Below are 13,360 nucleotides of genomic sequence, written 5' to 3'. Positions count from 1 at the left end.
CAACCCGCGGCTCCGGAGCCGCATGCGGCTCTTTGATCAGTCTGATGCGGCTCAGCTGCATACTTGCCGACCCCCCCAATTTTCCCGGGAGACTTCCGGATTTCAGTGCCAAAACTCCCAGGCTTGATATTCTCCGATTTTCACCCTTACAATGCTAATAAGGGTTGACATGATGGTACAGCATTTAGCGCCCTCTACAATCTGTATAAACAGCGTGCCAGCTCAGCCTATTGTTATATGCATCTTCTGCTTGCACACGTAAGTGACAGCAAGGCATACTTGGTCAACAGCCACACAGGTTACACTGACGGTGGCCATATAAAACAACTTTAACACTCTTACTAATAATGCGCCACACTTTGAACCCACACCAAACAAGAATGACAAACACATTTCGGGAGAACATCTGCACCGTAACACAACATAAACACAACAGAACAAATACCCAGAATCCCATGCAGCCCTAACTCTTCCGGGCTACATTATACATTATTAGTAAGAGTGTTACAGTTTTTTATACCGCCACCGTCAGTGTAACCTGTGTGGTTGTTGACCAAGTATGCATTGCTGTCACTTACGTGAGCTAGTGATGGGATCGGCAGTTCTTTTGACTGTACTGAATCACTAGAATCAGTTCCTTAAATTGAGTCGTTCAAAAATTTCATTCATCATTCACAGTCAGTTCTCTGTGTCAGTAGGTTCGCGAGTCCTGATTCTGTCGTTCACTGAGTGATTCATGTCGTTAATCCGCGGTGAACGAATCGTTCACTCAGTCCCTCCCCCCGCCCCCATGATGAGTAGCTGGCTGCGTCGTTCGCCGACGTCGAGAGTTCAGTGAGTCACAGAATGCGCCAGTTCCACTCATACCGGCATGGTCGCGGCGGAGCTCAACTGAACTGAGAAAGGAATGAATCAGTTCATGAAGTGATTCCGTTCAGTACGTTCACTCAAAAGATTTGTTCGTTCGAATGAATCGTTCGCGAACGACACATCAACGTGAGCAAGCGGAAGCTCCATACATCTTGTGGCTGGGCCGGCACGCTGGTTGTAGTGGGCGCTAAACGCTGTACCATCACGGCACGTTCGAGAGAACAGTAGCCCTGAAATACGTAGTCTGCCGAACAAATCGGGAGGGTTGACAAGTACGACGCTGTCAATCGCCATTCATATTAAACCCGCGGGCCGCACTAACATTCAATTTTCATATTAAGGTGTGGGCCGCGTGTCTTAAGACCCTTGGTTTATACATAGCAAAAAAAACCTTTGTATGCAGTGTTATGTCATTTTAAATTTCAAAAGATTTTGTGGCTCCCATTGTTTTCTTTAATTTGTGAAACTGGTCAAAATGGCTCTTTGACTGGTAAAGGTTGCCGACCCCTGGTCTATTGCAAGGACTGCCTCAAGTAGTGGTGAGAGTGGACGACATCTTAGTGACAGGGAAGGATGATGCTAGCCACTTAAAAAATCTCGGAGCGGTGCTTGAGAGAATTGCAGCTGCAGGCCTTCGCTTGCGACGACAAAAATGTGTGTTCATGGCAACCGAGGTAGTGTATCTCGGTTACAAAATCAACTACAAAGGCATCCATCCAGTGGCGGACAAGGTTGAAGCCATTGTAAATGCTCCTCAGCCAACTGACCAGACACAGTTGAAATCGTTCCTTGGAATGCTAAATTACTATCACAGATTCTTGCCAAACATATCCACCATCTTGGAGCCTTTACACGAACTGTTGAGAAAGGGATATGCGTGGAAGTGAACAACAAATCAGAGTCGAGCATTCGAGGCAGCAAAAAAGTTTCTCCAATCTGTTAAACTAATGATACACTTTGATGACGAGAAGCTACTTTATCTGGCCTGTGATGCTTCGCCATACGGTGTGGGGGCCGTTATATCTCACCGTTTCCCAGATGGTTCAGAGAAGCCCATTGGATTCATGTCCCGTTCACTAACAGTGGCTGAGAGGGGTTACTCTCAATTGGAAAAGGAGGCACTAGCCATCATGTTTGGCCTAAAAAAATGTAATCAATACCTTTTCGGCAAGCACTGCACCATCGTCACAGATCACAAACCGCTGATGGGTCTTTTGGGTGAGAGCAAAAGCATTCCACAGTTGGCGGCAGCCAGAATGCAGAGGTGGGCCTTGCTTTTGGCAGCTTATGAATACACCTTAGAATACAAGGAAGGCTCGAAACATGGGAAGGCTGATGATTTAAGCCGACTCCCATTGCCAGTCATGCCCAGCAGTACACCACGCGAGCAAGAGGTAATAATGCTGATGGAACACATGAATGGCACACCATTGCAAGCCAAGCAGATCCGGAACTAGACCAGACAAGATTTAATTTTGTCCAGAGTGCAACAATGGCTATTACATGGTTCTTGGCCCAAGGTATGTGCTGATCCACGAATGAAGCCGTATGTGAAAAGACAGCATGAGCTGAGTGTGGAGGATGGCTGCCTTCTGTGGGGGACAAGGGTGGGAATACCACCTCGGGGTCGGCAGGTAATGACGGAAGAGCTACATGCAGCTCATCCAGGGGTCTCAAGGATGAAATCCCTAGCCCGTTATGTGTGGTGGTCCAACATGGATGAGGAGTTGGAGGCACCAGGCCACACCTCCGGCCGCACCGTTTCATCCCTGGGAGTGGCCAAATCAGCCATGGATGAGACTGCATTTAGATTTTTGTGGGCCCATTCTGGGAAAAATGTTTTTGATTGTCATCGATGCTTACTCCAAGTAGATTGAGATCATCCCAATGCAGTCCATAACCTCCTCAATAACCATTGAGAAATTGAGAAGCATCTTTGCCACTCATGGCATCCCAGCAAGTCTGGTTACAGACAATGGGCCAAGTCTGGTCAGTGCAGAGTTTGAACATTTCCTCAGAAAAAATGGCGTAAAACATGTGACACCAGCCCCATACCACCCGTCCTCAAATGGCTGTGCGGAGCGCACTGTACGGGTCTTCAAGGAAGCCATCAAGAAGATGGGGGAGGGAAGTGTGGAATCAAAGGTGTACAGGTTCCTGTTTAAATACAGATCAACTCCTCAGACTACAACCGGCACCACGCCTGCGGAACAGGAGATTGCGAACGCAGCTGGACAAAGTCAGACACTGTCAGACATAGTGGGCTCAAACCAGGCAAAACAAAAACAGAACCATGACAAAAGGGCCAGGGACCTCAAGGACCCTGCCAAGAGTATAGAGCTGGTCCACAGTTCCACGACCAGAATGAAAACCCCACTGTTCCTCCTGAATCCGAGGCTCGACTATCCGGCGTAGCCTCCTCTCCAGTACACCTGAATAGACTTACCGGGAAGGCTGAGGAGTGTGATCCCACGATAGTGAGAACACTCCCTCCGATTCCCCATTTTAAAGAGAGGAACCACCACCCCGGTCTGCCAATCCAGAGGTACCGCCCCCGATGTCCACGCGATGCTGCAGAGTCTTGTCAACCAAGACAGCCCCACAGAATCCAGAGCCTTAAGGAACTCCGGGCGGGTCTCATCCACCCCCGGGGCCTTGCCACCGAGGAGCTTTTTAACTACCTCAGCAACCTCAGCCCCAGAAATAGGAGAGCCCACCACAGAGTCCCCAGGCACTGCTTCCTCATAAGAAGACGTGTTGGTGGGATTGAGGAGGTTTTTGAAGTATTCCCTCCACCGATCCACAACATCCGCAGTCGAGGTCAGCAGAACACCATCCTCACCATACACGGTGTTGATAGTGCACTCCTTCCCCTTCCTGAGGCGGCGGATGGTGGTCCAGAATCGCTTCGAATCCGTCCGGAAGTCGTTTTCCATGGCTTCCCCGAACTCCTCCCATGTCCGAGTTTTTCCCTCCGTGACCACTGAAGTTGCACACCGCTTGGCCTATCGGTACCTGTCCGCTGCCTCAGGAGTCCTATGAGCCAAAAGAACCCGATAGGACTCCTTCTTCAGCTTGACGGCATCCCTTACCGCCGGTGTCCACCAACGGGTTCTAGGATTACCGCCACGACAGGCACCAACTACCTTGCGGCCACAGCTCCAATCAGCCGCCTCGACAATAGAGGTGCGGAACATGGTCCACTCGGACTCAATGTCCAGCACCTCCCTCGTGACATGTTCAAAGTTCTTCCGGAGGTGGGAATTGAAACGCTCTCTGACAGGAGACTCTGCCAGACGTTCCCAGCAAACCCTCACAATGCGTTTGGGCCTGCCAGGTCTGTCCGGCATCCTCCCCCACCATCGCAGCCAACTCACCACCAGGTGGTGATCGGTAGAAAGCTCTGACCCTCTCTTCACCCTAGTGTCCAAAACATGAGGCCGCAAATCCGATGACACAACTACAAAGTCGATCGTGGATCTGCGGCCTAGGTTGTCCTGGTGGACACCCTTATGCTTGAACATGGTGTTCGTTATGGACAATCTGTGACAGGCACTAAGTCCAATAACAAAACACCACTCGGGTTCAGATCCGGGCTGCCATTCTTCCCAATCACGCCTCTCCAGGTTTCACTGTCGTTGCCAATATGAGCGTTGAAGTCCCCCAGTAGAACGAGGGAATCACCCGGGGAAGCACTCTCAAGTACTCCCTCGAGTGAATCCAAAAAGGGTGGGTACTCTGATCTGTTGTTTGCCGCGTAAGCTCAAACAACAGTCAGGACTCGGCCCCCCACCCGAAGGCAGAGGGAAGCTACCCTCTCGTCCACGGGGTTGAACTCCAACGTGCAGGCTCTGAGCCGGGGGGCAACAAGAAATTCCACCCCAGCCCGTCGCCTCTCACTGCTGGCAAGGTCAGAGTGGAAGAACTCTCGACAGAACTGGTTCCAGAGCCCTTGCTGTGCGTCGAAGTGAGTCCGACTATATCTAGCCGGAACTTCTCCACTTCGCGCACGAGCTCAGGCTCCTCCCCCCCAGCGAGGTGACGTTCCACGTCCCAAGAGCTAGCTTCTGTAGCCGAGGATCGGACCGCCAAGTGCCCTGCCTTCGGCTCCGCCCAGCTCACATTGCACCCGACCTCTATGGCCCCTGCTATGGGTGGTAAGCCCATTGGAGGGGGGACCCACGTTTCCTCCTCGGGCTGTGCCCGGCCGGGACTCATGGGGACAGGCCCGGCCACCAGGCGCTCGCCATTGTGCTCCAACTCCGAGCCTGGCTCCAGAGGGGTGGCCCGCGTCCGGGCGAGGGAAATCTGAATCTCGGTTCTGTATTTCCATAGAAGTCTTCGAGCTGCTCTTTGTCTGATCCCTCACCTACGACCTGTTTGTCTTGGGAGACCCTACCAGGGGGCATGTAAACCCCCGGACAACATAGCTCCTTTTTTGGTTCAGTGTGAACTCATTTTTAAGCACCAACCATCTCGCTATGCTTCTGACGGAGCGAAGATTGCATTTGTGTTTTCGCTGCTCTCTGGACAGGCTCTCAAGTGGGCCACCGCAGCAGTAGACAAGACTTTGGGGCTGAGCACCAACTATGCTGCTTTTCGAGCGGAGTTCCAGGCTGTGTTCAATCACCCCGTGGACGGGGGGCTGCTGCTTCACGACTGCACTCCATCCGACAGGGTTCCCGCTCGGTTGCGGCCTACACCCTCGAGTTCCGCACTCTGGGGGCCGACAGCGAGTGGGGAGACAAGGCACTCCAGAGTGCATTCAGGAGAGGACTGAGTGACGAAAACAAGGACGGTTTGCTGAGGGACCGACCTACCTCGTGTCGAGCCCTCATCGACCTGGCTCTCTTATTTGACCAAAGACTCAGTGAACGAGCAGCTGAGAGAGCGCAGGCTTCTGCTAGCTTTCCAGTTAGCTCACCTCCGAAACCCAAGTTTCGACCTGCCGACCACGCCGCTGTGTTTCGGCCTACACCTCCGTACATGCCAGCAGTAACTGTGGAACCCATGCAGCTGGGCAGGTCACGCCTGGAGGCGGCAGAGAGGGAAAGGAGATTCAGGCAACATCTCTGCCTCTACTGCGGACTGGCTGGTCACCCAATCTGGAGCTGCCCGACGAGGCCAAAAGACCAGGCTCGCCAGCAAGGGGGTTCCTGGTGAGCCACACAACTGTACCCCAAATCAAGAGAAACCCAGGCATTCTCTTTCCTGCATCCCTGTCATGGAGCTCTAGGGCTCTGACCGTGGGGGCCTACCTGGATTCCGGAGCAGACGAATGTTTTATTGATCACGAGTTTGCTCGCCAAGCAGGAATAACCCTCATTCCACTGGAGACTTTCCTGCCGGCACAAGCTCTGGATGGACATCCCCTCGGGACCATCAAGCACCGCACCGAACCCTTGTTTCTGACCCTCTCGGGGAATTCACACCGAGACCATCAGCCTCTGGGTGCTTGACGCTCCCGTCGCACCGCTTGTCCTCGGGCGATCTTGGCTACGACAGCACGACCCTCACATATCCTGGTCCACGGGCAAGGTCCTTGCATGGAGCACTGCCTGCCACGCTAACTGCCTAAGGTCGGCAGTTCCCCCAGGGTCAAGCCCACCTCACCTTCCACTGATCTCTCTTGTGTTCCCGCTGCTTATCATGACCTTTCAGCAGTATTTGACAAGGTACGTGCGCGGTCTCTTCCCCCGCATAGACCTTATGACTGCGCCATCGACCTGATTCCCAACGCTGTCCTTCCCTCCAGCAGACTTTACGATCTGTCTCTACCGGAGAGAGAGTCCATGAAGGATTACATCACAGAATCCCTCGCCTCAGGTATCATCCCCCCTCCAAGTCCCCGGTGGCAGCAGGCTTCTTCTTCGTGGGAAAGAAGGACGGTTCCTTGAGGCCTTGCATTGACTACAGACAATTAAACTGCATTACTATCAAGAATAAATATCCCCTACCTCTGCTGAGCTCCTCTTTTGAACCCCTTGCTCCTGCCACTATTTTCACCAAGCTTGATCTCTGAAATGCCTATCACCTGGTGCGAATCAAAGAGGGTGATGAATGGAAGGCGGCCTTCAACACCCATCTCGGACACTTCGAGTACAGGGTGATGCCATTCGGCCTTACTAACGCACCGACTGTTTTCAAGGCCCTCGTCAATGACGTTTTACGGGACACGTTGGACCATTTCGTTGTCGTGTACCTTGATGACATTTTCATTTTTTCCCAGAACCTGCAGGAACACCAACGACATGGCTGCCTGGTCCTCCAACGCCTGCTGGAGAACCAGAAAAGGCAGAAAAGTGTGAGTTCCACGCACCTTCAGTGGGATTCTTGGGTTTTATTGTTGAGAAGGGCCACATAAGAGCGGACCCTAAGAAGATTGAGGCAGTACTGGAGTGGCCCCAACCCACCACCCGTACGGAACTAAGACGGTTCCTGGGATTTGCCGGATTTTATCGACGTTTCATCAGGGATTTCAGCAAGGTAGCTGCATCTCTCCACACACTCACTTCTACCAGTATTCCTTTTCAGTGGACCAGGGAGGCCAGTGAGGCCTTTAGAAGACTGAAGAGGAGTTTTGTCTCTGCCCCGGTCCTCATCCATCCTGACAAGGACAACTCCTTCATCGTGGAGGTGGACGCGTCGGAATCTGGGATTGGAGCAGTGCTCTCCCATCGCTCTCATAAGGACAACCTTGTACACTCTTGTGCATTCTTTTCTAGGCGCCTCTCTCCAGCTGAACGGAATTACGATGCCGGTAACAGAGAGCTACTAGCGGTTCATGAGGCCTTGGCGGAGTGGAGAAACTGGTTGGAAGGAGCAAAACACCAGTTTCAGGTCTTGACGGACCATCGCAACCTGCTCCACATTCGTTCCGCCAGGAGGCTTAACGCCCGTCAGGCTCGCTGGGCCAATTTTTTCAGCCGTTTTGATTATACGCTCTCGTTTAGGCCAGGCTCCAGGAACACAAAGGTCGACGCCCTCTCCCGGCAGTTCTCGGAGGAGCCCACTTGTTCGCCTACGGCGGAACCCATCCTTCCTCCTGCCCGGATAGTGGGCATGGTCACTTGGGAAGTGGAGAAACAGATAAAGACCGCCCTGCAGTCTAATCCGGCACCAGGTGGCGGACCGCCCAACAAGCTGTTTGTTCCCCGTGAGTTTCGATCTAAGGTGCTGGATTAGGGGAATTCCAGCATCTTCTCCTGCCATCCGGGGTTTCAACGCTTGCTATCCTTCATCCGACGGCGGTTCTGGTGGCCGTCTATGGCATCGGACACCCGTGAGTGGATCACTGCTTGTACCACATGGTCCCGCAATAAAGCTTCCCACAGACCTCCGGCGGGCCTCCTGTGCCCACTACCTGGCCCCGGCCGTCCCTGGTCCCACATCGTGTTGGACTTCGTGACGGGAATTCCCCGTGTCCCGAGGTAACACAACTATTCTTACCATTGTCGATCGATTCTCGAAGGCTGCACATTTTGTTCCCCTCCCCAAGCTTCCCTCCTCCTTCGAGACTGCTGACCTCCTTGCACTGCACTGCTTGTACCACATGGTCCCGCAATAAAGCTTCCCACAGACCTCCGGCGGGCCTCCTGTGCCCACTACCTGGCCCCGGCCGTCCCTGGTCCCACATCGTGTTGGACTTCGTGACGGGAATTCCCCGTGTCCCGAGGTAACACAACTATCCTTACCATTGACGATCGATTCTCGAAGGCTGCACATTTTGTTCCTCTCCCCAAGCTTCCCTCCTCCTTCGAGACTGCTGACCTCCTTGCACTGCACATTGTAAAGCAACATGGTATCCCGGTGAATATCGTTTCGTATCGAGGTCCCCAGTTCACTTCCCGGGTGTGGCAGTCGTTTTGCAAGGAGATTGGGGCTACGGTCAGTCTCACCTCTGGGTATCATCCCCAGAGCAACGGACAAGCGGAGAGGGCCAACCAATGCGTGGAGACCATGTTGCGTTGTGTTGCCGCTCGCCATCCCGCCTCCTGGAGCAAGTACTTGCCTTGGGTCGAGTACGCTTATAACTCTATGAAGAGCTCGGCCACCGACATATCTCCCTTTGAATGTTCCCTGGGCTATCAGCCTCCTATGTTCTCCCAACAGGAGGTCGAAGCAGCAGTTCCGTCCACTCAAGCCCATATCAAACGCTGCCATAAGATTTGGAGGACCGCCCGGGATGCACTCTTGAAAGCCTCCGAAAGGATGCGCCGTAGTGCCGCATCCCGGCACCATCATACCAACCTCGACAACAGGTGATGTTACGCGCCAAGGACCTCCATCTCCAGGTACCCTCCCGGAAATTTGCACCTCGCTATGTCGGTCCATATTCTGTGGAGGCCATTGTCAATCCTGCCTCCATAAGACAGTTTCTTCCGCCTGAGGCACCCTGTGTTCCATGTTTCACAGCTCAAACCAGTAGCAGAAATCCCCTTTACACCCCCTGCCCCCCCTCCTCCTAGGATCCTTGAGACTGGTGACCCAGTATGGCCAGTCAAGGCGATCCTCAGGGTCCGTTGGCAGGGTAGGGGGCTAGTGTACCTGGAGGGCTGTGGACCAGAGGACCGATCATGGTTACCGGCCTCCTACCTTGCGGACCCCTCACTGTTGGAGGATTTCTACCGGGCTCACCCCGAGGCTCCCCGTAGCTCGTCAGGAGCCTCGCATGAGGAGGGGGGCACTGTTACGGGGCGTGCACAGTCAGCTGCTCTTTCGTCAGCACGCGCCGCAGGACTCGCCCATACACGCTCTGCTTCTGCTGCCACAAGCCGGCACTGCTGTGCGCAATCATCAATCGACACACCTGCTGCTGATGACACCACTCCCCATAAAAGCCAGCGTGTCCAGAGAACCATCGCTGGAACGTAGTCTTTGCTTGCAGTAAGCTTTCGTCTCTGGCTCCTCACCTTTGTTTGCTCGCTCCAAGTGACCTTCCGCCCTTGTGCTCATTTGTCCTTGTCGCTTCTCTTGTTTTCCCCAGAATTCCCTCCGTCGCCTTGGAAGTGAGCTGTGCGCCTCACTTCTCTGGACCCCTCTGGATTCTGACTGCCTCCCTCGATCCTCGACCCCCACTTTGGACTCGGACCTCTTGATGCCCCTCTCAGCCCCACGGACCCCCGCTTGTATCATGATTTTCCTACCTGCCTCGCCCTACTGGACTGGTCGCCTTCTCACTCAACACGCACTTACAACAACCACTGGTAAATATTCATTGTAACGCTTCACATAGTCCTGCAAACATACACAGTAGCATACACACTCCACCGCATCATCAAGCTAAAAATAAAACTGTTGAGCTTTACAGTGTACTCCTGTTGCTGTGTCGTCTCCTTCCCCGCCGAACATAAGATTAGATTAGATAGATGTATTGGTCCCCGTGGGGAAATTCATTTTCACTGCCGTACATTTAAACAATAGACATTACACATCACAAAACAAAAATACATCATACATGACAAACACATTTATGGGCTTGTCAGACAGGTCGGCCGGGCCTGCTGTTAAGGGCGGCTATAGCTGCAGGGATCAGGCTTTTCCTGAGGCGGGCCCTCCAGAATTTCATGGTTCTGTACCTGCGCCCTGATGGTAGTGGGATGATGTATTGGTGTAGTGGGTGAGTGATATCCTGGACTATTGTGTTTGCCAGTCGAGTGATGGACCTGTGGTTTAAATCTGAAATGTTGGGTGTGGGTAGGCCGATGATTTTAGCTGCTATGTTTGTAATGCGTGTGAGTTTGGTCCGGTTGGTTACAGAAAGCATGGTGAAAAAACATGTGGAACAGTACATAAGGATGGGTTGAACAATGCCTTGGTAAAGTAATAACAGGAGATGAGGTGCAACGTATAGTCCTTTAAGTTTTCGGATGGCTGACAGTCTTTGTTGACTTCTTTTTTGAATGTCTGTGGTGTGCTGATCAAAAGTGAGTTTATTGTCCAAGGTTACGCCCAGGTATTTAAAAGTGTCAACTGTTTTAACTGTTTGTGTGTTTATGATGATGGGGTTCTGAGGTGAGGGGGGGTTGAACCGTATTTATTCTGTTTTATTGACATTGATTTCCAGATAACTGGCTGTGCATGACTCTATGAAATCTTTGACTGTGTTATGATAGTCCAGGATGGATTGACTGTTGGAGAGGAGTGCAAGAATGGCTGTGTCATCTGAGTATTTTAAGTATGTTGTGGTGGGTGAGATGCTACGGTAGTCATTGGTGTAGAGTGTGTACAGGAAAGGGCTCAACACACATCCCAGTGGGACCCCGGTGTTGATGGTAAGCATCTGGGATGTGTTTGAGCCCACCCTTACTGCTTGCAGTCGGTCGGTGAGGAAGTTGTGGATCAGCTGAGAGGGGATGTTGAGCTGGTGTAGTTTCACACTTGTTTTCTGTTTATTTAAAATTTTTTACCTGCTTGAGTATTATGATTAATTCTTTATGTAAACATTAATATATTAACATTCCATTAGTCAGCATCCCAGTGAGAGCAGACATTGTACAGTAAGTGATTTTTTAATTATGTTCGTAGGTTGTAGTTCTTGTTTAGCACTAAGCAATACTACTACTTGCTGGATCTTCTCATCACGCCGCTTCTAAAATTTGCAGCTCCTCCCTCGTATAGTTTTGCTCAAAAATATAAGGTTCTGGATAATCTATTGTCCCAAAGTCGTTTTCATCTGTCATAGATTTTGCTGACAATTCCCACTAATTAAAATTTGCGTGCAGAATGTTTTTTTTGTTTTTTTTTAAAGAATTGTTGTAAAAGTCAGTGTCAAAAAAAACAGTTCAGAAAAAATCAAGACCCACTTCCTGTGAATTAAGACTGAAGCGAACCAGCCAATCGGGTGTCAGGTTTCCAGTCACGTGATACGGGTCGGAGGCAAAGAAGCAGCTCCTGAGGCTTTACACACCTACTGTCAGGCTTGTCACTGACACTTTGGTTATGTTTGGATTTTCCTCTGTGTTTGTGTTTATTTCCTGTCAGCGCTCTTATTTTGGTTCCATTTCCTGCATGTCTCCCTGAGCGTTCGTTTCCCTCACCTGTCCCTGATTGGCAGCCTGGCACACTTGGTTGGAATTGCCACTAAGGCTACTATTTATGCCTGCCTCACCCTCCAGTGAGTGCTCTATGATTGTATCCTGTATACTGTTGCCTGTCTCCTGGTTCCTATTTTCCGTTCATTTTGACCTTAAAGTCATGTTTTCCTGCGCTACACCTGCCATCTCCGCATCTTGGGGTTCGTCACCAGCAGTTCCTGACACTTGCAGTACAGCATGATGGCTAATAGCGGCCTCACGGTAAGTCAAATCAAACTTACGGGTCAAATTGACCCGTTTGAAAGTTTAAAGGGGAACATTATCACAATTTCAGATGGGTTAAAACCATTAAAAATCAGTTCCCAGTGGCTTATTTTATTTTTCGAAGTTTTTTTCAAAATTTTACCCATCACGCAATATCCCTAAAGTACCTGATTTTAACCATCGTTATATACACCCGTCCATTTTCCTGTGACGTCACACAGTGATGCCAATACAAACAAACATGGCGGATAGAACAGCAAGGGAAAGCGACATTAGCTCGGATTCAGACTCGGATTTCAGCGGCTTAAGCGATTCAACAGATTACGCATGTATTGAAACGGATGGTTGTAGTGTGGAGGCAGGTAGCGAAAACGAAATTGAAGAAGAAACTGAAGCTATTGAGCCATATCGGTTTGAACCGTATGCAAGCGAAACCGACGAAAACGACACCACAGCCAGCGACACGGGAGAAAGCGAGGACGAATTCGGCGATCACCTTCGAACCAACGATTGGTATGTGTTTGTTTGGCATTAAAGGAAACTAACAACTATGAACTAGGTTTACAGCATATGAAATACATTTGGCAACAACATGCACTTTGAGAGTGCAGACAGCCCAGTTTTCATCAATTAATATATTCTGTAGACATACCCTCATCCGCTCTCTTTTCCTGGGGGTCTGGCGGCAGATTGCTTTGACTTTATCGTTGGAAATGCATCTGCTTTGAGTGTCGCAGGATATCCAGACATTCTTGCCATCTCTGTCGTAGCGTAGCTTTCGTCGGTAAAGTGTGCGGAACAAACGTCCAATTTCTTGCCACTTTCGCATCTTTGGGCCACTGGTGCAACTTGAATCCGTCCCTGTTCGTGTTGTTACACCCTCCGACAACACACCGACGAGGCATGATGTCTCCAAGGTACGGAAAACAGTCGAAAAAACGGAAAATAACAGAGCTGATTTGACTCGGTGTTTGTAATGTGTTTGAGAAAATGGCGGATTGCTTCCCGATGTGACGTCACAACGTGACATCATCGCTCCGAGAGCGAATAATAGAAAGGCGTTTAATTCGCCAAAATTCACCCATTTAGAGTTCGGAAATCGGTTAAAAAAATATATGGTCTTTTTTCTGCAACATCAAGGTATATATTGACGCTTACACAGGTCTGGTGATAATGTTCCCCTTTAAAGA

The sequence above is a fragment of the Nerophis lumbriciformis genome, linkage group LG22, assembly GCF_033978685.3.
Source record: "Nerophis lumbriciformis linkage group LG22, RoL_Nlum_v2.1, whole genome shotgun sequence".
In the NCBI taxonomy this organism is placed as follows: domain Eukaryota; kingdom Metazoa; phylum Chordata; class Actinopteri; order Syngnathiformes; family Syngnathidae; genus Nerophis; species Nerophis lumbriciformis.
The sequence above is the reverse complement of the archived record's forward strand: the minus strand, read 5'-3'. Positions refer to the sequence as shown.